The sequence below is a fragment of the Myotis brandtii genome, unplaced genomic scaffold, assembly GCF_000412655.1.
Source record: "Myotis brandtii unplaced genomic scaffold, ASM41265v1 scaffold5, whole genome shotgun sequence".
In the NCBI taxonomy this organism is placed as follows: Eukaryota; Metazoa; Chordata; class Mammalia; order Chiroptera; family Vespertilionidae; genus Myotis; species Myotis brandtii.
In genome coordinates this window covers 74,816-101,990 of record NW_005369060.1, presented here as the reverse complement: position 1 = coordinate 101,990, position 27,175 = coordinate 74,816, and the positions used below count along the sequence as shown (strand labels likewise).

The window sequence follows — 27,175 nt, the reverse complement described above, 5'->3', positions numbered from 1 at the left end:
GAAGAGTTTGTCACCCCCAAAATAGGCCTCTTTGGGATATTATCTTAAGCTGATTAGTTATAAGAAATAAAAGAGTCCAAAAGAATCTTTGACCTTCTTTCTACTTGTGCAATAGAATTAGATAGAGGACCTGCTCCAGGAAGGTAGCGTTCCTCATAGGTAACTAGAGTGTAATAGGAACCAGGGTGATAGGGAGCAGTGAGCAAAGCCCTTTTAATCAAAGTCCTCTCTGTGTCCCATTGATAAAATGGCCCAGCAAACATTTGTTAATGGAACATTTTATTTTCCATCTCCATGTGAACTGTCTTCCTTCCGTTTGCAGTCCCAAACCACAACCCTCCCCCAGTCCCTACAAAGTGGCATATATGCTTCACCTCAGGATTCCTAGGGCCCTGCATTCTTATGGAACCCCCACATGTGCATATGCAATTAAGCTCCTTTATTTTCTCCTGTTACTTTGCCTCATGTCAATTTGATTATTAGACCAGCCAGAAAAATTAAAAGGAAAAGAGGGAGAAATTTTCCCTCCCCCACACATACATGTCAGAGCCCATTTCTAGCAGTCCAGACATGTGGAGCAGCAGGTGGAATTTTCTTTTTATATAAAGTATATATAATACTATTTATAATATACTATATATTGCTGTATACTATATCTTATATAAAAGGTGTGTAAAAAGTAAGATTACAGTTATATGTGAAACAGTTTATTCTTGTATGATTATTTATTAATTATAGTATTTCTATATGAACAATTGTAAACCTATTTTTGCTCCACCCTATATAATACTATATAAACTAATTCTATAAATATATATAATCTATATATATAAAAGCCTATGTGACCAAACGACCGAACAACTGGTCTACTGGTCACTATGATGGACACTGACCACTAGGAGGCAGACGCTCAACACAGGATCTGCACCCCGCCCCCCGCCCCAGTGGTCAGTGCGCTCCCACAGCAGGAGCGCCGCTCAACTGAGTAACAGGCGCCAGACGCAGGGCTCACGGTTGGCCACCATTGCCCAGAGACTGCAGCGGAGTGGCAGCGAGCCTACCGAGCAAAGGCAGCAGGCACAGCGGGGCCAGGAGTGGCAGGCAGGAATGGCAGGCAGTGTTGGACTGCCAGTTTCGGCCAGATCCCCGCAGGTCACACCGAGGGATCACACTGGTGCACGAATCCGTGCACCGGGCCTCTAGTTCTATATATAATTATCTGTATGTATCTATAAAGAGGGGACCCCAAGTGGAGTTCATAGGTAGAATGGAAAGGAGAAAGTCAGGGAAATGCACACATTCACCTGCTACAGTGCACCATACTTTCAGGGTCAAACAAACATATTTTCTCATGATATCTCCAGTTTCCAGGGAAACCACAGAATGACTCCTCTAGCCATAGAAAGTTTCCTCATTTATTGAAGAAAACTCTGGCTTGGGATCTGAGTCCTTGATCCGATATCACTGCCTCTGTGCCTGCTGGCAGAAGAGCAGGACCTGCCCTGGGTTTTGCATGCTGTCTGTGTGTTCACTGTGGTCATGCACACAGACCCCTCCCACGGCCCTTCTCATTCTCCAATGTGAGGTACAGGGTGCAATGACGGATGATTTGTGTGTATGCCCCACCACATGGAAGACTGCTCACAGAGGCCACTCATCACTGAATCATTTTTCTATTTTTAGTGCCTAGAAGTTTGCCTTTTCCCAGTTCCTCTAACCTTACCTGTATGATCAATAGCCTCAGATTAATTTTTCTCTATTCCAAAGCAGTTAAATAGGGACATAACCTCACTGGAGAGTGGATACGTATATGGACCACCAACATTGGAATCTTAAAGCAACATTTTTAGGCCCTTTGTGCGTCAAATATCTCAACTGGGTTAGAGCAGTGATTTTCAACCCTTTCCATTTCATGGCATACATAAAGTAATTACTAAAAAATCTGATAAAAATATGTTTAATTTTGAGTCACGCTGGATGGCCATTGCTATGTTAGCTATTGTCATTTTTTTAATTTGACAGTCTAAGGGAAAAGAGGTCAGTGCCCCTAACTAGTCAGGTACTGCATATTTTAAAAATTCCTGTGTCACACAGGTTGAAAATCACTGTTGTAGATGATTAAATGTGATAATGCACTTAACCATAGCCTATTCTAGAACATATGGTAATGTAAACATTAGCTATTATTTGTATTCTATTTCAGAGTTATGATATGCTTCCAACTTTTCAAACCATATTATACATATTATATGTTGCTACTCTAGAAAAATTGCAAGTTTCTTAAAGACAATGGGGGAAAAAAAGACATGACTATGCTTCCATTTCTTTAGTGCCTATTGTATTTCCTTATGCCATGTACTTAAATCCACCCACGGTTTGTACATAGAATGGGTTCACCAAATTTCAAACTGGAGACTGGGCAAACTGGAGACAACAAATGACAGAAAGCTACTGTGTGAAACAAATCAGCCTTCAAATGTTATCAGCGAACTGGGTCCATTCACATAATTTAAGAATATGATCAGAATTTCTTTTGCAGCTGATCTTTTAAATAAAACAAACAAGCACAGCTGGAAAAACACATGCATATTTTGGTATTTCAGTCCAACAATATCAAGCATATCCACAGTAGGAGTAATTTGATGAAGAAGCCTCATTAATGAGATCTAGCACTGATTTATTCTGAGCAGCTATGCAGTGCTCTAATAAAGGCAACAGTTTTCTGAGTATTACACAAGGTCATGTCTTAAGTATGGTGCCTTTCTCAAAAAAATAGCAGTATTTTAGTCAAGAACCTTTTCCTACTGTAGAGGGTTTGTCATGTACACACGGGGCCATATATTTCTCAGCTCATCATCCTGACGCATGCTAGAATGAATTGTTACATTTTATTCTACCTTAGGATGTGCTTGGGAATCACGAGTGGATGTGTCAGTTATAACCTATCCATTTATAAATTGCATTCTGTTGTTAGCTATTTGTGCATTAATTTAACTTCCTACTACATTGCAAACACTTTAGCTCATTTCCAAGAGAGAGGAAGGTAGGATTTTTGCAGTGATACAATGGGAGGATAGCTAAGAGCATGAGAGCACATGTCTCTCTCCAGAAAGGTTAGCAAATATGTCCATCAAGTTTCAGATTCACCCCATAACCCTGAAAAAATGGCATTGCATATGCCCAAAAAGGGGACACTGTGTTCCAACCTTATAGTCCAACGCATTACATTTTTACAAAATATTTCAAGTATTTCTAATCAGACTCTAAACTGCTTCCACTCCTCATACATGCAAACCGGTATGGCTACTTCACTCTTCTAGCTCCATGATACTGTTTTCAAGAGGCAGGAGCCAAAAATATGCCAGGGCTCTATCCCTGCAGCTGCAACTCCCAAGCTGGAAGGAGGAAATGTCAGCAATGCAAAAAGCAAAGGAAGAACCAGGCCAATTGGTGCTGCTGGTGCCTGGTTCATTAGCATGGGCCACAGTTTATTTTCCAGTGAAGAAAAAAGCTGGCAAAAATGCTTGGCAATGTGCTCCAAGCTCTATCAGGGAAAGGAACTGATCATTTGGAGAAGAAAAAGAAAGTCTCTCTCTGCCTCACTGTGTCTCTAATGTGTGGCGCTACTGTACTGCTTAGGAACAAGCATAGTGTGTCTATTTTTAGGGCAAATGTGCCTACTCTATCTTTGCCAACTAAATCTTTCTACATGACTAATTTGCAAGTTGAATTATCTTGGTAAATAGGCTGACTCACTAGCAAATAATCTGCAGAATTTAACTATGCATTAGGCTTCTGTAGTGAATTAGGTCCCTTTGTCTTGATCAGGATGCTGAAATGAACTGCAGTAGTGCTCTGGTTAATAAAAAAGGAAGAAAAGTTGTTCCAAAGGCAAGAATAGTCTTTCTTTAGCAGAGTTCAGTATGATGGAGATAAATATAGCAGTCTATATTGAGAGGCACGGCAGTGACTTCCCTCAAACAAGGATATGAAGTACAGTTCAGATAGGTATGTGCATAGTCAGTGTGTGCATATAAGTGTGTATTCTACACCTATTGATACAATAGATTAGGCTTACATAACCCTTTATAATAAAATGTGCCCTCAGCACTTCTGCAGGTAACATTTGCGAAATGGATGAGTTGAAATGCTAGTTGAACATTCCCCTTTTGTCCATGTCCTCCTGCTCTGCTGCCGCACCTCCTGAATGTCTGTGATGGTTCAGTAGTGGAAAGACACATACATACTTCATAGATACAGTAATGTATTTTCTTGTGTGTTGTTTTTTTGGGGGGCGGGGGGGAGTAAAAATGCGGTTTAAAAAAAAACACCAAATAATTTGTAACTATAAGGATAATCTTTGGAATTTTAAAAAAGATTTATCTTGTCCAATAGTGTTATTTTTATGCATGGCAGAGAATAAATGTTATTTACTTGACTACCTAAGCCTGGGCCAGGACAGTGGCACACAAAGAGAATAGGGTAGGATGGAGAAGAGGGTAGGTCTGGAGGATTTTATGAGTGACAGTATTAAGAATCACTGGTGCAGGAATTTTGTCTTGGGGTCTGCTTCTGGGGAGAGAGAGGGAAACCTTTGACACAAGTGATTGCTAAGCCTAGAACTGGGAGAACTGAAAATCACTGGCATTTTTGCACCCCCACTCTTCTAGAGAAGAATAAAAAAAAAGATTATTCTAGTTTGTATCTTGGTAGCTCCAAATTCATAAAAGTTGAGCTAATATAAACCCCATCTAATCTAATTCAACATAATTCTACCCTTTCTGTAAGTTTTCAGAGATTCCCTGAGAAAATAAATGTCAAAAAAACAAAAAGACTTTCCTTGTACTGTAAGGTTGCCCTTTGTCTCCATATTTATGCATTGATGAGGTAAATATGTGATTGCTTTTTCTGGATTCAAGATATTATCTTATTTAATAAAAGAGAAACATGCAAATTGACCGTACCTCTGCTACACTCGCAAGCCATGCCCACAAGCTACGCCCATCAGCCCATCAGGAGCAAGTATGCAAATAAACCCAACAAAGATGGCGGCAGCCATGGAGCTGGAGCAAACAGGAAGCTTGGGTTGCCCTTGGCGATGGAGGAAGCCAAGCTTCCTGCCTGCCCTGGCCGGCTGTGGGCTCCGCTCAAGGCTACAAAGTTTCAATTATAGAAGATAAATAAATCCCAGATACCTGCTTCCAGCAGCTGTGGCCTCCGATCAAGGAGGGTCTGGGAGCCTGGGTTGCCCGGGGCCATGGCAAGCCTGCAAACAGCCATCAGCCTTTCACCCAGGCTAGCCACACCATCATGGGGTGAGGGTCCCCACTGGGGGGCATGGCCAGCCTACAAAAAGCCATCAGCCCCTCACCAAGGCTGGTCAGGCACCCCAGTGAGAACCCACACCCTGAAAGTGGTGTGGCCAGCCTGAACATGGCCCTCAGCCCCTCACCCAGGCTGGCCAGGCACCCCAGTGGGGACCCCACCCTGAAGGGGGTGTGGCCAGCTTAAAAACAGCCCTCAGCCCCTCACCCAGGCTGGCCAAGCCCTCATGGGGTGAGGGTCCCCGTTGGGGGGGCTTGGCCAGCCTGCAAACAGCCCTCAGCCCCTCACCCAGGCTGGCCAGGCACCCCAGTGGGGACCCCACCCTGAAGGGGGTGTGGCCAGCTTAAAAACAGCCCTCAGCCCCTCACCCACGCTGGCCATGGCCCCCCCAGTGAGGTCCCTCACCCTGTGGGGGCGTGGATGGCCTGCAAACCACCACAGGCCCCTCGCCCAGGCCACCCCACACCCCAAGGGAACCCCCACCCTGATCCGGGACACCCTTTAGGGCAAACCAGCTGGCCCCCATCTGTGCACCAGGTCTCTATCTATACTAATAAAAGGGTAATATGCTAATTAGACTGGGAGACCTTCCAGGAGACCTTCTGGACATTCTTCTGGACAAAGCCAGGGTGGTGGGCCGAGGTAGAGGCGGTTAGAGGCCAAGAGCAGAGGCAATTGTGGGTGATCAGGCTGGTGGGGGGCAGGCCGTTGGGGGTAAGCAGACCAACAGGGGGGTCAGTTGCGGGCGAGCAGCCCATCAGGGGTCAGTTGTTGGAGGGAAGGGGGAGGCAGGCAGGCAAGGGGGGGGGGGCAGTTGGGGGCAAGCAGGCCAGCAGGCAGAGTGGTTAGGGCAGGGGTCCTCAAACTATGGCCCATGGGCCACATGCGGCCCGCCGAAAACATTTATCCGGCCCGCCGGGTGTTTTTGCCGCCACTGCCTGTCCTGCTTAGCAGCCGACTCGTCCTGGGCCCGCAGTGCGCATGTGTGGAATGTCTGAGGGACAGTGAACTGGCCCCCTGTTTAAAAAGTTTGAGGACCTCTGGGTTAGGGGCAATCAGGCAGGCAGGCAGGCATGTGAGCGGTTAGGAGCCAGCAGTCCCAGATTGCGAGAGGGATGGCCAACTGCCGGTTTAGGCCCAATCCCTGTAAACCGGCAGTAGGACATCCTTCGAGGGGTCCCAGATTGGAGAGGGTGCAGGCCAGGCTGAGGACCCCCCCCTCCCCCGTGCACGAATTTCGTGCACCGGGCCACTAGTCCTATATAATAAAACGCTAATATGCAAATCGACCCAACAGCAGAATGACCACAGGGGGAATGCCTCTCAGGCAGAAGCCGTGCTCATGGCTGTTAAGTGCAGCGGCAGTGGGAGGAGCCTCTCCAACCTCCACTGCAGTTGAGCAGTAAGGAGTGCGGGGTCCAGGACTGTGAGAACCCCTGACTGTGAGAGGGATCCCAGACTGTGAGAGGGTGCAGGCCGGGCTGAGGGACCCCCACCCCCCTTCCCGCCTCAGTGCACATATTTCGTGCACCAGGCCTCTAGTTATAAAGAAAATTTTCATTTCTCCTGTTTTATTCGGGCCCTTATCCCTTCCAAAGGCAGAATTAAATTCAAAGTCCCAGCTAATGACTGGATATAAGGCAAGCCCTGATTCCACTTGGGGACTGGACATTCACATCCTAAAACATCCCCTACCTTCAGCATTGCAGCATAATAGGACAAACAGATCTGCGCACCGTGACCAAAAAGCCAGGAAGAAAGTGTATGCCTCAGAGAGAGCCATAAATAAAGGTTTAAGGGAGCTGAAAGGGAGTGGTGAACTCTGAGCTGGGTGGTCAGGCAAAGCAGCATGGGAGGTGCTGTTGATAAGATCCTTTAATGGGAAGGATTTGCTCAAGTGGAGCCAAAAAGCAGGCCTTTCAATTTGACAACACCATGACCCTGTGATGCCCCCAGACTAGGGTCAGTCAGAAAGGCAAATCTCAGAGCAGACAGAATAGGCACACATGTGGGTAGCATTAGCTGATCATGTTTAAGCAACACTGGATTAGGGCAGGAAGCATACTAACCTTTGGGGAATGCATTGAAGCATCGATGGCTGAATTTCACTGTGATTGAAATGACACTGACCTTAGGTTGTCAAAAATGCAAATTTGCAAAGAAGTATAATTTTAGCATTGCTGTCTTTTTTACCTTAGAGTAAAATATTTCTGAAATATTTTGATTCACAGCTGTTTTCATAAAGAAAAGGTAGAATGAAGTCAATGCTTCCTTAGGCCAGGGGAGGCAATAAACACAGAAAGAAAAATCTAAAACAATTTTTGCCCACTTAAAACTTTGAAAGTATTATCCAAGCAGTTGCAATAGTCACAAACTGTAATTGAATAGCAAAACAAAACATATGAATAAGACAAATATTAAAAACTTATATTAATAACTCTCAGACTGAAAAACCCTTGGGTATAACAAAATAATTTTATCAGTTATGAATTATGGCAATTTTAAACAATGAACTTGATGAGAAATTATAATTAGAAACAATGCTATAATAGTTTAATAGCTAATCTAGACATGAGAAAAATAAAGTTGCGTAAATCTCACAATATCATTTGATAATGTAAATTTTTTAAAAATTCAAATAAGTGACTGAAGAAAGGCACTTTTTGAGGCCATATTGAAGGACCTGTTAGAAAAATTAAGGGGTAATCTAATTTTAACTACCAAAGTAAGTATATAAATATTTTGCCAACAAACATATATCAGCCTGGCCAGTGTGGCTTAGTGGTTGAATGGTGACCTATGAACTAGGAGGTCATGGTTCAATTCCTGGTCAGGGCACATGCCCAGGTTTCAGGTTTGATCCCCACAGAGGGGCATGCAGGAAGCAGCCAATCAATGATTCTCTCTTATCAATGATGTTTCTATCTCCCTCTCCCTTCCTCTCTCTGAAATTATTAAAATATATATTTTTAAAAAACATAAACATATATCAAACATCTGTAAGCACTAGGTTGGCAGTGTTGAAACAGACAGACTCTCTTTTATCATGGAAATTACAGTTTTGTGAAAATCAGGTTAATGATGGGTACAACACAGAACAATTAGCACAGCAGCAAAAGAAATCATTGGTGGATAAACTATATAAATGGACATAAGTTATTATGCCAATAGGTAACATAATGTTAACAGAATATAATTGAGTACCTGAAGTTTAAATGAAGCTTGTTAATTAGAAACAATGTTATGGGTGTGAAGCTGAGAATGATCAGAAAACCACTGCCACAATATATCCTGGGATAAAATAACTGTCAGATGCACCATTCTGTGCAACAGAACAAATATTTTCCTATTTGATTTCAGAAAATAGATAAACCAGTCAAATATATTGCTTCAAGGTTCTATTTAGAAAAACAAAAACAAAAACAAAAACCTTCAGTATAGTGCAGAAAAGATAAACAGGACTATGGTATAGAAGTAGCTGAGAATCAATCACACACTATTTATTATATGATATATCATAGGTTGGCATCAATTTGCAACAATCACACTGATAGTAAAAGTAATGGGTAACATATTTGAGGTCTTATTATAAGAAAGCTGTCTGTTAAGGGATTCATAAGCACTAACAGTAGTAGCAAGCAGGATTAAGAGGAGAATGAGTCAACAGTTAGCCAAGCTGGTCAAGAAAAGCCTCTCCGATGATCTGAGGCGATACCAGAATGAGAGAAGAGAGAGGCAGCTCTGGAGGCTCAGAGTTTGTGGCAGCAAGAACAGGAAGAGGTGAGCCCAGAATAAGAAGCACACTTGACCTGGCAGAGACCCCATAAAGGCCAGCGCACAGGGGTGGTGTGAGCAAGAAGTTAAGGTGGGAACTGAGAATCTAATATATTTATCCTCACAATGATTCCACATAGTAGGTATTATTATATTATATCCTTCATTTTCCACTTGGGCAAATAAAAACTTAAAGGCATTAAGTGATTGAGACAGTGAATGGCATGTGGAACATGGGCCCTAACTCCACACTTACCATCTCCCTGCAGATACCACATCTATATATATAAAGAGGTAATATGCAAATTGACCAGTACACCGTAACGTCATGACCGCTCAGGAGGAGGCTGTATATTATATCCTTCATTTTCCACTTGGGCAAATAAAAACTTAAAGGCATTAAGTGATTGAGACAGTGAATGGCATGTGGAACATGGGCCCTAACTCCACACTTACCATCTCCCTGCAGATACCACATCTATATATATAAAGAGGTAATATGCAAATTGACCAGTACACCGTAACATCATGACCGCTCAGGAGGAGGCTGCGCATGCAGGTGGGTGGGAGGGGATTGCGTGGGACGTGAGGCAAGCTACGGATGCCGCAGCAGCTTGAGCAGGCCTGGAGCGCAGACAGGGGGGCCTGCCAGCCACCGTGCGCCAGCAGTCCTACCTCTCTGTGTGAGCTGTAGAGGAAACACCTTTTATGACCACTCACTGGCTAAGCCCCCGGTACACCACTCACAATGTTCTTGGTAACTTGGGTAATAAGAATCCAAGAAGGTGATCTAGGGTTTTTCCACCTCACTCTTGGTGGGAAAAACAAAGGTCTGCTGCTGGAGGGGCTAAGAAATGTCATATCCTGCCCTAGCCGGTTTGGCTCAGAGGATCGAGCCTTGGCCTGTGGACCACAGGGTCCAGGTTCATTTCTGATCAAGGGCATGTACCTAGGTTGCAGGCTTCTCCCTGGCTGGGGCCCAGGTCAGGACTCATGCAGGAGGCAACCAATCAAAGTGTCCCTCTCACATTGGTGTTTCTCTATGTCTTTCTATCTCTCTTCCATGCTCTCTAAAAATCAATGGAAAAATATCCTCAGGTGAGGACTAAAAAAAAAGAAAGAAAGAAATGTCATATCCTATGAAAGAGACATCTTGACAATGCATAAGAAAGTTGTCATTTTTTTTTTGTGGTGACGGGAGTGGAGTCTGTGTTGATGAAAACACCTTGGCGGCTGCAGTTGCCAGCAGTGGCAGTATCAGCAGGGTGATGGGGGTGCCCCTTCCCCTGATCAGCCTGGTTGCCTCCCACAGAGGGAGGCCAGACTGCGGCTTAGGCCCACTCCCTTCGGGAAGTGGGTCTAAGCTGTCAGTAGGACATCCCCTGAGGGCTCCCGGATTGTGAGAGGGGGCAGGCTGGGCTGAGGGACAACCTCCAGTGCATGAATTTTGTGCACTGGGCCTTTTGTATATGTATAAAGTACTAGGAGATCTCTAGCCTCCAAATAGATTAGGAGGCTCATAAAATTGCACCTCTCTCTCTCTCCCTCTCTCTCAATATCCTATCTAATAAAGAGAGAATATGCAAACTGACCGTCACACCACAAAGATGGTGGTGCCCATAGCCACAAGATGGCAGCACCCAGTCCACTCAGCCCTGCCAGAGTCCCCCAGTCCTTTTGGACCCCCAGGGGGGTGGTGGTGGAGGGAGGCAGCAGGCGCACAGTGCAGCCAGACCTGCCCTCAGCCCCCAGCCACCCAGGGCTGGCCCAAAGTGCAGGCAAGCCTCAGATGTTGGCTGCCCAGCCGCTCAGGGCCGCCTGAGGCTCAGGTAACCAGGGCAGGCTGAGGTTTGTGCTGCCGGTAGTGGCAGCAGCAGAGGTGTGATGAGGGCGTCACCTTCCCCTGATCACCGGGTTACCTCCCACCCCTAAGGGCTCCCAGACTGTGAGAGGGGGCAGGCTGGGCTGAGGGACCACCCCCTCAAGTGCATGAATTTTCATGCACCGGGCCCCTATTATATATATAATGTATAAAGTGTAACATATACATTATATATATAATAGGGGCCCGGTGGTGCATGAATCTGTGCACCTTGAAAAGAACTGTGGGCCGCGAAGCTGTGGTGGGCACAGGGGCAGGTCTTGGCCCATCCTTTGTGCCCACACTAGGCCCCTCCCACCATAGTCCCAGTCCACTCTCTACCGGCAGCCCCACTCCTGCCATCACTGCTCCCATGTGCTGACAGCGCCAGCCCCGCTCGCATCTGCTTATGGAGTGGAGCAATTGGGGCCGGCGCCAGCAGCAGGTGCCAGTGGGGCTGGCGCCATCAGTGGGTGCAAGCAGTGGCTGCTTCCCCGATCATCCCTCAGGAGCAGGGGGAGGTAGAAAAGCCCTCAGGGGCAATCAGGGCTGGCAGCCACTGCTTGCACCCGTTGAAAGTGCTGTGCAACCAGAGCTGGCTCTGGGCGCTGGCAGCGGGTTCGAGCGGGGCTGGTGCTGGCAGCAGGTACAAGCGCCAGGTGGGACTGTGGCATGCAGGAGCAAAGAATTTTCAGTAACCACCAGAGGCTTGCCCCAATGACAGCGACTGGCGCCCCACCTTGGTCTGGCACCCCCGCTCACCTGCTCCACCATCCCGCCATGGCCAATGCCTGCCATGTTCCGCACATGCCCCCTAGCGGTCAGCGCACATCATAGCAACCGGTGATTTGGTTGATCGGTTGTTCCGCCGTTCAGTATATTTGCATATTAGGGTTTTATATATATAGATAATATTTAATATATTATATATAATATTCATTATTCTGAATTTCACCATTTCATGGTTTTGCAACTATATAGAAATTATCAACTTGCTCAACAATGAAGAATAAATCCAGGATAAAAAACGAGATACCAGGGAACTACCCCCAGCAAGGGAAGACATCTTTCACCTGCAAACTGATGAAGGATTCCCCCAATGAAGGTCTCTAAGGAAGATACCAGTATTGGAGGTTTGGTATCCACATGGTAGGAGAGAAAGTCCAAGACCTGCTGCTGTGGAAGCTCCTGAGAATATTCTTCAATCCCAGGCCGTGCCTGGCAGTCTTACTTTTATTTATGCCATAACTTTGTTCTGGGGTTACCCTTTGTGCTCAGTTTATATTACATATTAACTAGATTACAACCTCAGTGAGGGCTGGTCTTGTTTTCTCCCCATACCACAAGCTCCAGCACATAGGACACCTGCTAAATGACAGATTATCTTGCTTCTGATGATGATTTCTCTTCCTGTAGGCTCCCTGCTGAAGATAAAAACTTATTAGCTATTGTTCATGTAAGCATGCATGTAAGATTTCCTGGGTTTTCTAAAACATCATCTTGTGGAGCCTTGGTTATTTACCAGACTGGTTAGGGGAAGGGAAGGGCAAATTTGGTGCAACGGGTGTTTAGATACACAGGACACTCAGCCTCCATAATCTTAGCTTGAAACAGCAGTGCAATCGTGCATTGTACAAGGGGTCAATGAAACTAGACTTATTAGCTAAACCTCAGTTTTCTTATATTTAAAGTATGAGTCACACACTGAAATTACTATATAATTTATATTGAATATTGTCATAATGCCTCTTTTGCCTACTAGAAGATGAATACTTCAAAAATAAAAATAGCCTCCATAACAGTGAGGTCCCTATGGGCTAGGCATGGAGAAAGAAAGTTGGAAAGATGGTAAATTCTGGATCTGGGGTACAGATGGACGAAATTAAGGGGAAAAGACAAAGAGCTGGTTACCTCTTCACCCTACTGCTATGCTTTCTCCCTTTAGAGGTTAGGTGAAGTTCAGGACTGGGGTATTTAGTACCCATCCAATATCAGTATTGATGATAAGAAGGACAGGGAAAGAAAGAGAAGGAATAAAACTCTTGAAACAGCAGCAAGGTCTTGTAAGAATAGCTGTCTTTGGTTACCTCCATCACTGAACTGTAGCTACCTTTTATGTTTACACATGTTCAGAGCATAAACATCCATGTTTCCTGAAAATATTTTTTTCTCTCATATGTCCACCAAAATTTGAAAGAATAGCAAATGTAACTATTAAAGTTGGAAATTGCACCTAGTATATTCTAATTATATTAAAATTGTAACACCAGGGGTTTTTATTATTAATTATCTAAGTTCATTTTCACCAACTTTATTTATTTTTTAATTATTAGATGGTAAGGAAAGACATCATGGAAAAATATTATTTAAAAAGGAACTTTATCTCTGGGTCTATTTTTGTTCATCAGTTTATGTTGATCATTATATCCCACATATGAGTGAGATCATGTGATATTTATCTTTCTCCGACTGGCTTATTTCGCTTAGCATAATGCTCTCCAGTCAGAGACAAATGGCAGGGGAGGTGGAGGGTTAGAGAGCAACCAAAGGACTTGTATGCATGCACATTAGCATAACCAATGGACACAGACACTGGAGTGGTGAGGGCTTGCCTGGGGTGGGAATGGCTGAAGTGGGGCGGGGGGTCAATCGGGAAAAAGGAGACATAAGTAAAACTTTAGACAATAATACTAATAATAAAGAACTTAATTTCTCAGCTTGCATTCTTAGCCATTCATTCCCAACCTCTGAGATCACAAAACATAAGGAAAAAAATCTAGAGGGAGATGGCACTAAGAAATAGAAAAAATAAGAAAATATTGGGGAGGGGAAAAGAGCAAAATCACAGCACACCAGCTTTATTGGATGCCACGTGATTCCTTTGTAAATGGTCTGGGAAAATGATAAGCACAAATAGGAAAAGCAAAGTAATGAGTCAGAAATGGAATTCAATTTCTTGATACCACAATAGTAGAGGGTATGGTGACTGAAAAATAGAAAAGCAAGGAACACAATGGAATGAAATATAATTTATTTCCATAACTCTTGTAAGGACACAGAAAGCAGTCTGGGTCAATACTTCGTTCATCTGAAAAGTGAGTATCTTTGTAGTGTTGGCCTGAAAATCATTTAGCAATTTTTTTCAAGAAATGCTCACAAGCCTAACCACCTTAGAAGTTGTCTCTATGTGCTCACAAAAGGGGAAATAATTACTTATCATAAGTAGTTTTTAAAAACTTTTATTAGTAACATATAAAAATAATTGTCCACAATTTTATACATATTGCCTTGAGAGAGAGAGAGAGAAAAAAAACTTATACCAGAGTCAGCCCAATGTGGAATTTTTAAGAGAAACAGTTTGCCAATAGACATATTACATGAAGATATGTATGAACACTTGGTTTGTTGTAACAAAGCAAAAAGACCTAGGTAAATATGTGTGAGCAGGTTATACAAGAAATCTGAGTGAAATATGGTGCAGTCGGTGGCTATTAGCAAACATGATAACATGTCTGTGATCCAGAATTTATGCTGGTTCTATGTCTTAAAACACATAAAGAAAGCTGTGGCTGAAGCAGAAATTACCTATCTCTTTCCCCTCCCTTTCAGATGTGTATCCTTGTGAAAGATATAGAATTAGAAGTGTTTTGGTTGATTTTTTTTTTCTATATGATAATTCTTTGTAAAACAAAAAGTAGGGAGTGCGGTTGGGGATTGGAAAAAAGAAAGAGAATATTCTAGCTTCAGGGATACTTCAAAGACTGAAGTGAATGAAGTTAATATAACATTCAAAAATAGTTTGTCCCCACTTGTTAATATGATCACCCGCTCTCTGCTTTTGTATCTCATTTGCCACACTAAAAAGTTAAATTAAAAAGCCTACGCCAGGTATTTGGGTGTACAAAAGAAAAAAGTAAAAGAAGATTTGGGTGACAGATTGGAGGGTAGCCATTTTCCAAAGTCAAATTTAAATAGGTGATGTTAATATCCATCATGTTTACTCTCTATTCTAAACAGAAGAGTGACTGGCCAGAATTTTATTCATATACTGCAAATGAATTTCAGGCATCTTTGTAGTGACTTTAGATATTATAGTGAGTGAGGTAGACTCCATGGCATGTAATCAGAAAACAATTTATTATTTTTTCACATTGGTCTCCTAAACCTGACCCACAGACTCATCCTTCCTTACTCCTGTATTAATGGTTAGTGATAAAAGTGTCCAGTCCAGGGAACCCCTAACTTTTAAGAATTTAAACTTTCCCCATACCTTGGCTCAGCTTGCTACTGCACAGTTTGGGAAGTGTTTTTTTTTGTTGAGGACAAAGGAAAAGCCAGAATGTTATCTTGTACCTACCCCCACTACTTGCCTCTGCTCCCTGGTCAGTTTCTAAATCCATTTGGGGAGTTAAATCAAGGGAAGGATGGGGGCAAGGGAGGTGAGAGGAGAGGCCTTCTTTGATTGCCTTAGATACCATCTGGCTATGGGGCTCCTGCTAAGGCAGTGAGAAACTAGTTCCCCACTGAGTTACATGGAAATCCCCCACAGCGATGGAGATATGGCAATGCGCTGCTCCAGTTGACCATTTGTGATGTCAATCAGCACTCTACCGGGGCATACAGCAGTCTACTCCACAGTCTCTGTGCCTCCAGTTAGAACTCCTAGAAAGATTCTCTTCAAATTCACCTGGTTGGGCTCCCTCTGCAATGTTACATTATGGTTCAAGTGAAATGAGGTTTTCTCCCACCAACAGGAGCAGTGATTTTATTTGCAATGCAGTAACTAACCTCTCTAGTAGACAGTCAAGCCAACAGCTCCAGTCAAAATCTATTGCCCATAAATTGCTCAGGCAGAAACAGAATGTCAGAGCTTTGGCTCTTCTAAACTCCAGGTGACTAAGACAAGAACTGTGGATGATATCTTTAAAATCTTCTCATTGGACTTGAGTAAAAAGAAAGCATTGCCCCAGTTTTCCTAGAGAAATCTTAACTCTGATTTTTTAGAAATTTTTTTTATTGATTTCAAAGAGGAAGGGAGAGGGAGAGATAATTAGAAACATCAATGATGAGAGAGACTCATTGATTGGCTGCCTTCTGCACGCCCCCTACTGGGGATGGAGCTGCAATCTGGGCATGTGCCCCTGACTGGAATCAAACCTGGGACCTTTCAGTCTGTAGGCCGACACTATCCACTGAGCAAACCAGCTAATACTTAACTCTGATTTTTAAAGTATCCCTGGAACTGGATGAGCAGCTGAGACTCACTAAAGTGGCATTTTGCCATCGACTTGCCTGCCCCGAAACAGTAGTCCAGCACTGTTCCTAAAAACGTGGAGGCGCTTGGCACTCATTTTGTTCTTTGATTGGAAACCCCAGCCCTATCTGTGACAAAATAGTCAATTTCCATTTAAATACTCTATTAGACCCACAAAAGAGTATTTCTTATTTTAAATGCAGGCTGTATATGCTCTCAAGCAGAAACAGATGAGACCTTTGCTATAAAGACACAGTTAGACTTATCCCTATTAGGAAATACTTTATGACAAGCTCTTAACTAATTTTTTGTGCCTAGCAGTCTTTTCATAAAGTAGAAACAAATTAGTGGAGACCCACGGTGGGTATGTTATCTTAAAGGAGAAAACTTTTTGTTTAGAAATAAAAGGGAACTTAGAAATCATCTGGTTAATCTTCTTTAGTAATTTAGATTTAGCTGAGAGAATTAAACATACTTGAAAGGTCACCAACAATACTTTGTAATTAATAATCACACAGACAAAAGAAATATGGAAGAAAGTATTTTTATGGTTTCAGGATTTCTAAATACACGTGACTACACAGAACAGAAGGAGCAAAGCTACCAAGGCTGATACTGACACCGACTCCTTTATTTTTTTGTGAAGCTTGCAGTCAGAATTTCTGCTTTTGTTTTCCTTATGAAGAAAACAACAAAGGAATATCTAAAATGTGAAAAATTACCTAGCCTAAACAGGATTTCATAAATTCAAATTGTCTCATATTATTTTGCAGTCCTCATGACAGACAATCTATATGTTAATTCATATCTTCCTTTGAAGATCTGAGAATAAATAGCTTTTTTTTAGGTTTACTCACACCTTATTTAAATATGAACTTCTTAATATATGGTAGCAAATATTAGATTCCCAATGTGTTCAAACACAGCTTTGTGAATCTATCAGTTTTCTCATTTTACCTTTGCTGAGCAAAGGTCTTTAACACACACACTAACTTTCTCTAACCCAAGGCAGTTGGAGAAAAGGTTTATCTCACAGATCAGACTTAAGGGCCATCATCTATTTACAGCCTAAAGTAAATTGCATAGGGCAGCTTCTGGTCAAAGATTGGGAAGTAACTTCCCAACTGGACTATTTCTACACTGACATATTTACTACCATTAAAGCAACTGAAGAGAATCTACAGAACAAAAGTCAGGGTAAAATAAAAAAGAATAATAACATTAAATTATACTACCTGTTTTTTATATCTCCTGTCCTTTTTTATTATACTTATTTTATCTTTCAGCATTTATTAAGACACTAGAGGCCTGGTGCACAAAATTATTGCACGGGTAGGGTCCCTACTCCTGGCTGGCGATTAGGGCCCATCAGGTTCCCCTATGGGCCAAATAAAAAAAAAGCACAGGGTTTGAAATCCAATACAATTTCAAGTAGCCAAAAAAAGTAAAGACCTTCAGAATATTAGTTAACTAAATTTTAAAACAGCAATTCTGATAAGAGATGTTTTATTCATACAATTATAGTATATTTGAAATCCCATACAATTTCAAGTAGCCAAAAAAGTAAAGATCTTCAGAATATCAGTTAATTAAATTTTAAAGCAGCAATTCTGATAAGAGTGGTTTTATTCATAGAATTATAGTATATTTGAAATACTGTAGTAGACACTAAATAATTGGCTAATGCCAATTTATGAAAGAAGCCAAACAGCTGACAAAAGTTGGAAGTATCTGTCATGATCTGACTCAGTTGAGAATTGATGTAGGTCAGGTGCAGTGAGTTCCAGAAAGTTGTGATACTGGCTGATGATAAAGGTGAGTCCCTGCTTCTGCAAGTCTTCTAATCCCACGGAAAATTCAAGCCACACAGACAGACATTTAAAAAGATGAAGTAACAGATGCTAAATGTCATGCTAAATTTATAGCATACAGTAAACGGAAATATTTGATTTGTCCTATTATAGGCTATGTACTCCCTTTGCTACTAGAATTCTGAAACTGGCCCCAATAGGGGGTTTTGCTTAATAAATGAGGCTGCTTTGTTCCTCAGATTACTGATTCATGTGCTTGATGGAAGCTTCTGTTTCACCCAGGGAAGTCAGAGAGTGTCATAGGCAGCACTCTGTAAATGTTGATGTCTGACAGAACAAATAAAATTCTTGTGACAGACTTTTTTCTACTCCTAATTGCATCAACATTTATTTATGATAAAGGGGAGGTTGGGTGAAAAAAGGCAGTATTGATTACCATAAATCATGAAATTTTATATTCTGCTTTTTAGAAAGAGGAATGACCCGTCTGTGGAATATTTATAACCCCGGTATTTCTTTGGTACATAAAATACATACGATGTGGAACCAAAATAATCTAAAAGGTAACTCTATAATATTTAAATTCCTTAAGAGATCATTGAAAATTATTATCATTTTCCCATTTTTAATACTTTCTGTATAAACTTCACACTCAGTAAGAATAAGTTTTTACTTATGTAGCTGGTTCTCTGAGCTCTACAATAATTTCCCAGTCTCCATAGTGGTATCTATATATAAATATTCCACTGAGAGGCTAGTGAGCAACTATTATGATGCCTGGAATTAAAGGATCTGAAAGTGTGTTGAATGACTGCCTGAAGGAATGAATGATAAAAAAGTTTATTTTTCAAGATCTCCTCAGATCCAGAATTCACTCTTCTGAGTAAGATAATTTTGCACTCTCCAAGCAAAGATGATTTTGAGAAAAAATAAAATGTGAGGAATCAGAAAATATTAACACCTGAAAATGGAGACTGTTGGGAAGATAGTACTGACAAATGAACACTAATAACGACAGTAGACAAGTGGATATAATAATGTGATTGAAAAGACATACATATAACATTTCTTTCAGCTATGTTCAATAATCTAAAAAGATGAACAAACTAATATATTGTAACACCTTTTCAAAAATATAAACATTAGATTATATACAACATGTACAAGAATGATAAAGCAAGTTGTAACATATCTATCTATATATATAAAAACCTAAGCAACCATTAGGACCGCTTGCTATGACATGCACTGACCACCAGGGGGAAGACACACAACACAGGAGCTGTCCCCTGGTGGTCAGTGCACTCCCACAGCCAACCTCCCATGGTCCCTTCCCCCGGCCAGCTGCCTGATTGGGACTTGGCGAGACAGCCCTAATCAGGCCCATCACTACCAGGCCAAGGGACCCCACCTGTGGATGAATTCGTGCACAGTGCCTCTGGTTTATATATAAAAGCCTAATCGACCAGCTGACAGGCAGACCATTCAATTGTCTGACTGGTAGCTATGACGCACACTAACCACCAGGGGGCAGATACTCAATGCAGGAGCTGCCAAGCTGTGGTGACTTGGCAGCTGTGGTTCTTGGGTGACACACCCGGAACCAGAGAAGAGGGAGCCAGATTCTGGGATGCATCACAAGAGAACCGCCCTCTCACAATCAGGGACCCCTCAGGGGATGTCAGAGAGCCAGCCTGATTCTCACAGGCCAGGCCGAGGGACCCCATCTGCCAGAGGGACCCTGCTCACTCTGCAGACGCCCTTCAAGCCACAGCACCACCCCAGGTGCTGCTGGCCAGGGAAGGACAGTGGGAGGTTGGCTCTAGGAGGTGTCTGGCCTGTCTTGCCCAGTCCTGCCCCACCAGCCACCTTCTAATTCATTTTCTTTCAATGTGCACAAATCTGTGCACCAGAGCACTAGTTAAATATAAAAGCCTAAGCAACCATTTGACCTTTAGACTGGTAGCTATGACAGGCACTGAGCACCAGGGGCAGATGCTCCAACTGGTAGGTTACCTTGCTGCTGGGGTCCAGCCTATCAGGACTGGGTGAGATGGGCCAGACACGCCCTGGAGCCCTCCCGTGGTCCCTCTCCGGCCCCGATTGTGCACTAGTGGGGTCCCTTAACCTGACCTGCACCCTCTTACAATCTGGGAACCCTCAGGGGATGTTGGAGAGCTGCAGACCAGGCCGAGGGACCCCACCGGTGCACGAATTCGTGCACTGGGCCTCAAGTCTGTTATATAAAATACTGAACCAAAAAAGAATATGTATTAAGATGTTTATAAATATATATTCTTTTGAGAATGCATAAAAATAGAAGTATGTTAAAGAAGGGTAAATAGATAGATTTATCTAGAAAGGTGTGAGGGTCCTGGCTGGGTTGCCCAGTTGATTGAACAGTTATCCCATACACCAAAAGGTTGCAGGTTCAATCCACAGGGCACATGCTTAGGTTGGGGGTTCAGTTCCTGGTCGGGCACATAGGGGAGGCAACCGGTTGATGATTCTCTCTCTCTCTCTCTCTCTCTCTCTCTCTCGCTCACTCACTCTCTTTCTCTCCCCCTTTCCTCCTCTCTCTAAAAATCAATTTAAAAAACAACAACACATATCCTCAGGTTATGATTAGGGGAAAAAAAGGTCTGCGGAAACATTAAATAATATAATATAAAGTGACTTACTGAAGAACTTTGATACTCAAAATCTTGAATATAAGCCACAGAAACATAATAGTTTCTGTTTTGTTTTGCTTTTAAAATTTAAAGGTGAAAGTGAATTGCTGGTCAAATATTAGAATATAAATGAGAATGGGCTGTTGAAAATAAAATGTTAAATTGCTAGAATGAATTTGTATTAGATGTTGTAACTGAAAGGAAGGTGAGGAGGAAAGGAGACTTTTTATAAGGCTTTAAAAGATATGACATTTTAGAATACTAAGAGATCATAGAAAAGTTTTCAAGAACAGATTATGAAGTATACTAAAATAGATAACTGAATCAGTGCTAGCAAGAAAGTTGTGTACATTTTAAAAGAGACAGATGTGAAACCATAGGGTGAGGGATGAATCAGAAGACAAATACAAGTCAGAATGTCCTCTGTAAGAGATAAATACATTCAAATAATTAAATGGAGTAACCTCTTTTAAGAAAGAAATATGATGTCTGAAAAGTTCAAGGGCATTCTTTCACTAATGTTTTATGAAGGAGGAATAAAAATATAGTGACTCTCAGTTTGTGACTGTGTTCTGGCTAAAAGCAGCACTAGGCTTTACTGAGAAGTATAGCTAAGAAAAGTACTTAAATCATACTAGTATTTTTAAATGTCATGCAATATGTAGACTCTGGATTACAAAACTTCAGCATACAGATGTTCTAGATTAGTGAGTATAATGAGATATTTAAGATCAAAGCTGACATATAGCAATGATGGGCTGAATACAATGGTTGGAGGGATGAATTAAGGAATATTCTGATAAAGCACACGTGAATTAACAAGGGGTGTACAGTCAAAGGGACTGGATTACTTAGTGGAGTTAGATGAATTGTACTGATTGTAAATGTTTTAACATATATATTACCAGTTTGGAGTGAAAAGATTTTGTATTTGTTGTTGACATGTGGTTTCCCTGAGGAGGAAATATCAATCAGACATGAGCAATCAGCATGCATTTTAGAAGGTATGTTTTCTGCAAATATTTGATAAATGCAATGAGAACTACAATAATGAAAACTCATTATCTCCAATAAATTAAAATACAATTGAGAATTAATACATGAAGACAAGCAACTCCAGTTGCCATGTGATAAGTGGTTTCAGAATGGTATAAATAATAACTGAGAAAAAAATTCAAGAGAGATGAGAGAATTTTGTCCAAGGAAGACTGAGATAGTGTCTAACAATATGCCTCTATATTTCTTATTTGATTTTCTACACTGTTAACTCTGCTGTTCATCACTTCATATTTGTAGTTAGTTATCCTATTTTACTTTTCTGCTACTTAAAAAAAAGTTAATTTATTTCCTTTTTTCATCTTAGTTTGAGTCAGTCTACATTTTTTAAGCATAATTTTGATCTTTTATTGTGGCTTCCTAGTTTCAGGTGATATGGTCATTTTTATTGTTTTATTTGTTTTTTCTTTAGTTTTCATTTTTTATCTAAATAACAATTGTAGATATTTTCTAAATTAATCCACTGTTACCATAGTAAATTATTTTTACAAGTAAGTTATATCTTCTAAATGGTTAAGAAGATATTACCAATTTTTATGCAGTTATGTTTTTAAATTTCTTATCTTTTCCATAAGACCTTCCCTCAACCCTGCACTTTTGTTATCCTGCTCTGAGATCAGGGTTAATGACATATTCAGGAAAGCTTTCTAACAGAAGAAGGGGATGTGTGAATTAATCTTTGCACTCCCATTGTCCTCCAGGTCTGAAAGAATATTCCACTCTTTGGCAGGGTTGATATGCAGAGCTTCCAGTTCAATTTCCAGTAATGGCCCGAAATTTATCTAGTATGGTTTTGTAAGAGGAAAGTATATTTTATTCTTCCCTCCAATGGTTCTTTATCTAAGAGGAGAAGTATTTATGTCCTAGTGAATGTGAAGCAGTCTATATTATTTTACCAGAAAAATCTCTAAATCATCATAGCTCAGGCTACTTCCAATGTTCTGCAGAATATTGTGAGCTGGAAATATACCCCCAAATGGCAATGTGATGCCATCAATCCCCCCTTCTATTATTCTTCTTGATATCATTGAATTGTTGACTGACTGCTGAGGGGGTATAAGGGAAATGACTCTGGCTTTTCCAAGAAGAATTGCCTATAGAAAACTGCAGATGTTGGGAGTTAGGGATGCTGCACAGTGGCCTGGTTTACTCCATAGCACAGGTCATGCATCCTCAAGAATAAATGTGGTTGGGCTGGATCAAGAAAGTGATAGTTCCCTTTAACGTGTGCTATTGTTTAATGGTTAATTTCATATTTTTTCAAGAGTCATGATGTCTTCATAGAAAGATGTGGAGAAAAAGGAACCCTCATTCACTGCTGGTGGGAATGCAGACTGGTGAAGTCACTGTGGAAAACAGTATGGAGCTTCCTCAAAAAGTTAAAAATGGAACTCCCATTCGACCAGGTAATCACACTTCTAGGAATATATCCCAAGAAATCAGAGACACCAATCAGAAAGGACATACGCACCCCTGTGTTCATAGCAGCACAGTTTACAATAACTAAGAGTTGGAAACAGCCTAAGTGCCCATCAGCAGATGATGGGATTAAAAAACTGAGGTACATCTACCCATGGTTCTCAACCTTCTGGCCCTTTAAATACAGTTCCTCATGTTGTGACCCAACCATAAAATTATTTTCGTTGCTACTTCATAACTGTAATGTTGCTACTGTTATGAATCATAATGTAAATATCTGATATGCAGGATGGTCTTAGGCGACCCCTGTAAAAGGGTCGTTCGACCGCCAAAGGGGTCGCAACCCACAGGTTGAGAACCACTGAATGGAATACTACACTGCCATAAAAAAGAAACTTTTACCATTTGCAACTGCTTGGATGGACCTGGAGAGCATTATGCTAAGCAAAATAAGCCAGCCAGAGAAGATAAATATCAGATGATCTCACTCATTTGTGGAATATAATGAACAACATAAACAGATGAACAAAAATATATCCAGAGACAGAGAAACACTGAACGACTGTCAAACCTGAGGGAAGGCAGGAGAGGGTGGGAGTGGGAGTAGGGGGAGGTGTAAGAGATCAACCAAAGGACTTGTATGCATGCATATTAGCATAACCAATGGACATGGACATTGGGGCAGTGGGGGCTTGTCCTGGGGGGTGGGAGTGGCCAGGTAGGGTCAATGGAGGAAAAAAGAGACACATGTAATATTTTAACAATAAAAAAAAGAATAATGAACAAAAATTTTAAAAGTAAGAAAGTCACTGGTTGCTCGAGGCAGAGAAATGTTCTTTCTGTGGACTCAACGGGAAGTTGTGTGTGAGCCATTCCTCTGAAGTCCGACTCCTTGATATTTTGATGTCTGTCCATGTCTTTGCGTGACTTGGCTTTCAACTAAGAAATAACATTTATTTTAATGAGGGGCAAGTTAAGGCCTGCATCACTGGTCTGTCTTTCTGTTTTCTGAGCCCAACTATAAATCTAGTTTATTTGGAAACCACATCATGCTATGATGGTTGGATTTCTTGCCATACTCAAGGAGGAATTAATTGCCTTTTTCTCATTTAAAAATTATTTATTAAAAACTCTGTGACCTCGTCAAAAAAAAAAAAGAATCATGATGTCTATGTATCTAATTACCTACCTACCTACCACTTCTTTTCATTTATTTTCCTCTTTTCTTTCTTTTTCAGTGTGTGTGGGTGTGTTTGTTTCAACAGAAGAAAGTTGTTAGAAAAGGAACATCAAACCTAAAAAGTGAAAGATGTATTTTTTTAAAATTCCAAGAAATTTAAATCTATATCTATACTAATAATAGAGGGATATGCAAATTGTCCAGGACACCATCACAGTAACACTAACAACCAAACAGCAGGCTGTGTGGGGTGACAAGGTCGGCAGGGGAGTTAGTGAGGGATGACCAAATGACTGAACAGCAGGCTGCGTGGGATGACCAGGCTGGCGGCGGGGGGGGGCAGTTGGGGGCGACCAGGCCGGCAGGAGGGCAGTATGGGGCAAACAGGCTGGTGGGGAGAGGCAGTTAGGGGTGACCAGGCTGGCGGGGCGAGGGGGTAGTTAGGGGCAATCAGGCCAGCAGGCAGAGGCTGTTAGGAGTGATCAGGCAGGCAGGCAGGTGAGCAGTTAGGAGCCAGTGGTCCTGGATTGTGAGAGGGATGTCCGACTGCCGGTTTAGGCCCATTCCCCGGGATCGGGCCTAAACCGGCAGTCATACATCCCCTGAGGGGTCCCAGATTGGAGAGGGTGCAGGCTGGGCTGAGGGGACCCCCCCTCCCGTGCACAAATTTCATGCACTGGGCCTCTATTGTTTCATAATCTTGTAAGTCTCAAACATATTGCTCTTACCAACATTTGATGAGATAATACCAAAATTAATAATTTAAGTGTTATGGTAGGTACTTCAGCCAAGTTCTGTTAAAGATGCTAAAGCACAATTATTTTAATAGTGAGAAAGGAGAAGAGTATGTTCATAATTTACAAACCTGGTAATTTATTATTGTATGTTTTAGAGTGGAGTTTTAATTATAGTAGTGGCTGTGTACATTAAATTTAATATCTTATTTTGAACTTCAAAGTCACGAAATAAAATATTTTCACATGATCCAATTCTGATCTTTTATGAAAAAATAAGGTAATACCATTTCCTTCATTCTCACCCACAGTCAGTATTAAAATGGATTCTAAGATATTTAATACTAATGCAGAACATGTTCTAAAAGTGTGTTACTCCGATTTTCAATGTTATCACCTTTGATATTTTAAGTGATCATAAATCATGTGCAATACATATATTTTCCTGCTTTGCCTGAAAATGTGCCTAAAAAAATACAAAGAGTAATTGAAAGATTGGAAATGATATTTAAATACTTTGAAAATGAAAGAGGAATAACAGAAATATACTAAAAATGAAAAGGAGATATATAACTGAATAAACACTACATTACAAAGTTTACATTTTGCCGTACTTTTCTATTTTTAGGAACAAATAGATTACAGTTTTTAAGATGAGATACAGAGAGAAAAGACAGGAAAGAATTACTATACAAGAGGAAAGAGCTATCCACCCTGAAAATTTCATAATAAAAGACAGAGAAGAAAATTATGTATTGGTAATGGATGATAAATAAAATTTTATACAGCAATAATATTTTGGCAACCCAGGACTCATCATGCAGCTCATCCAAGGATGCCCACCTCAGAAGATGAGATGTTACATAATGGAACACCGCAGGGCACTGCAGACACCACCCAGGAGGCTCCTGATCCTCCCTGGGGGACTGTAAAACAGACTAGAACAAAGGGTAACGTAGGTATTTCTGGTCCATATATCTAGCCTTCAAACATCTCTCAAGCTAAGTGTAGGGGTCCCCAAGTCCCATCATTAGAAATGTAGGCAGCCCAGAAATACATTAGTAAGAGCATGCAATCATTATACGCAGTTATGTAAACATTAGTTATAAACATTTAAATAAGAAAGAATGTTATTCTTTTCACAGCTTCACATTGTACAAGGGAACTGATTCTAATTTTTGAGTTTTTAAAAGAAAAGGAAAACCTTGGAATCCTGTTTTACAAATCCTAGGGAATAAACTTAAGTCATGCAAATGCAAAGCTGCTCATCAGTTTCCACTCTGTGTTAGGCACTCTCCCTGCAGAGAGGGCTGTGGCTGCCAGTTTCCAGCTATGAGGATGGCGGGAGGGGCTGACTAAGGATTCTGCTCAGCATCCACCAGAGTTTCCAAATTCTTTCATGAAAGAGTCAAAATTAAGTACATCTATAGTTCCATGCAGTTAAAGATAAAAATATATGTATACACTGTGAGATGGAAGCACTAAACCAGCAGGGTCCAGGAAGAACATTTGGTCAAACCTTTTACTCAAAGAGGAATAAGAAAGAGAATTGTGAAGATCTTAGAACAGAGGGAATTCAGACCTGGAAATAACAATGGAGAGCATGTTTTAATTTATAAACAGAATAGCACTGTAAAAAAAAAAAAAAGAAGTGATTTAAATTTTCTGTGGTATATTTATTTTTCAGGAAAGTGGCTTCCCACTGTGAGCATTCGCTCCGTCACAGACTGTGGTCAGCGGCTCAGATATATTCAAGCCCCAGAAAATCTGATAATTATTGCAGACTACAGACTAAACCACAATAAGACGTCAAAAAAAAAAAAAAGACCAAAGATAGATGCATAATGAAAAAGATTTGAATAACATATGATTCTAGTTTCCTTATTTACATTTGAAGTGAATGATATTAGTGAAATTTAAAGCTATTCACTTTCCCTGGAGACCCAATTTCAAGTTATTTCAAAGAGACACTTTGAAAGGCCAGAAACACCAACAAGAACAACAGAAATTTACCTTGGCTGGGTGGCTCAGTTGGTTGGAGTGTTGTGTCCCACACATGAAAAGGTTTCGAGTTTGATTCCCTGTCAAG

The 27,175-nt window shown here is 41.4% G+C and overlaps 1 long non-coding RNA gene across 1 annotated transcript in view; it reads right to left on the bottom strand.

Moving 5' to 3' along the window:
- Positions 1–17,505: 17,505 nt before the first annotated feature.
- LOC106727906 overlaps positions 17,506–27,175 on the bottom strand; it is a 22,887-nt gene continuing 13,217 nt past the window's right edge. The window contains exon 3 of the long non-coding RNA XR_001364144.1: positions 17,506–17,592. This is a non-coding gene — a long non-coding RNA (uncharacterized LOC106727906). The remainder of the gene's footprint in view (positions 17,593–27,175) is intronic.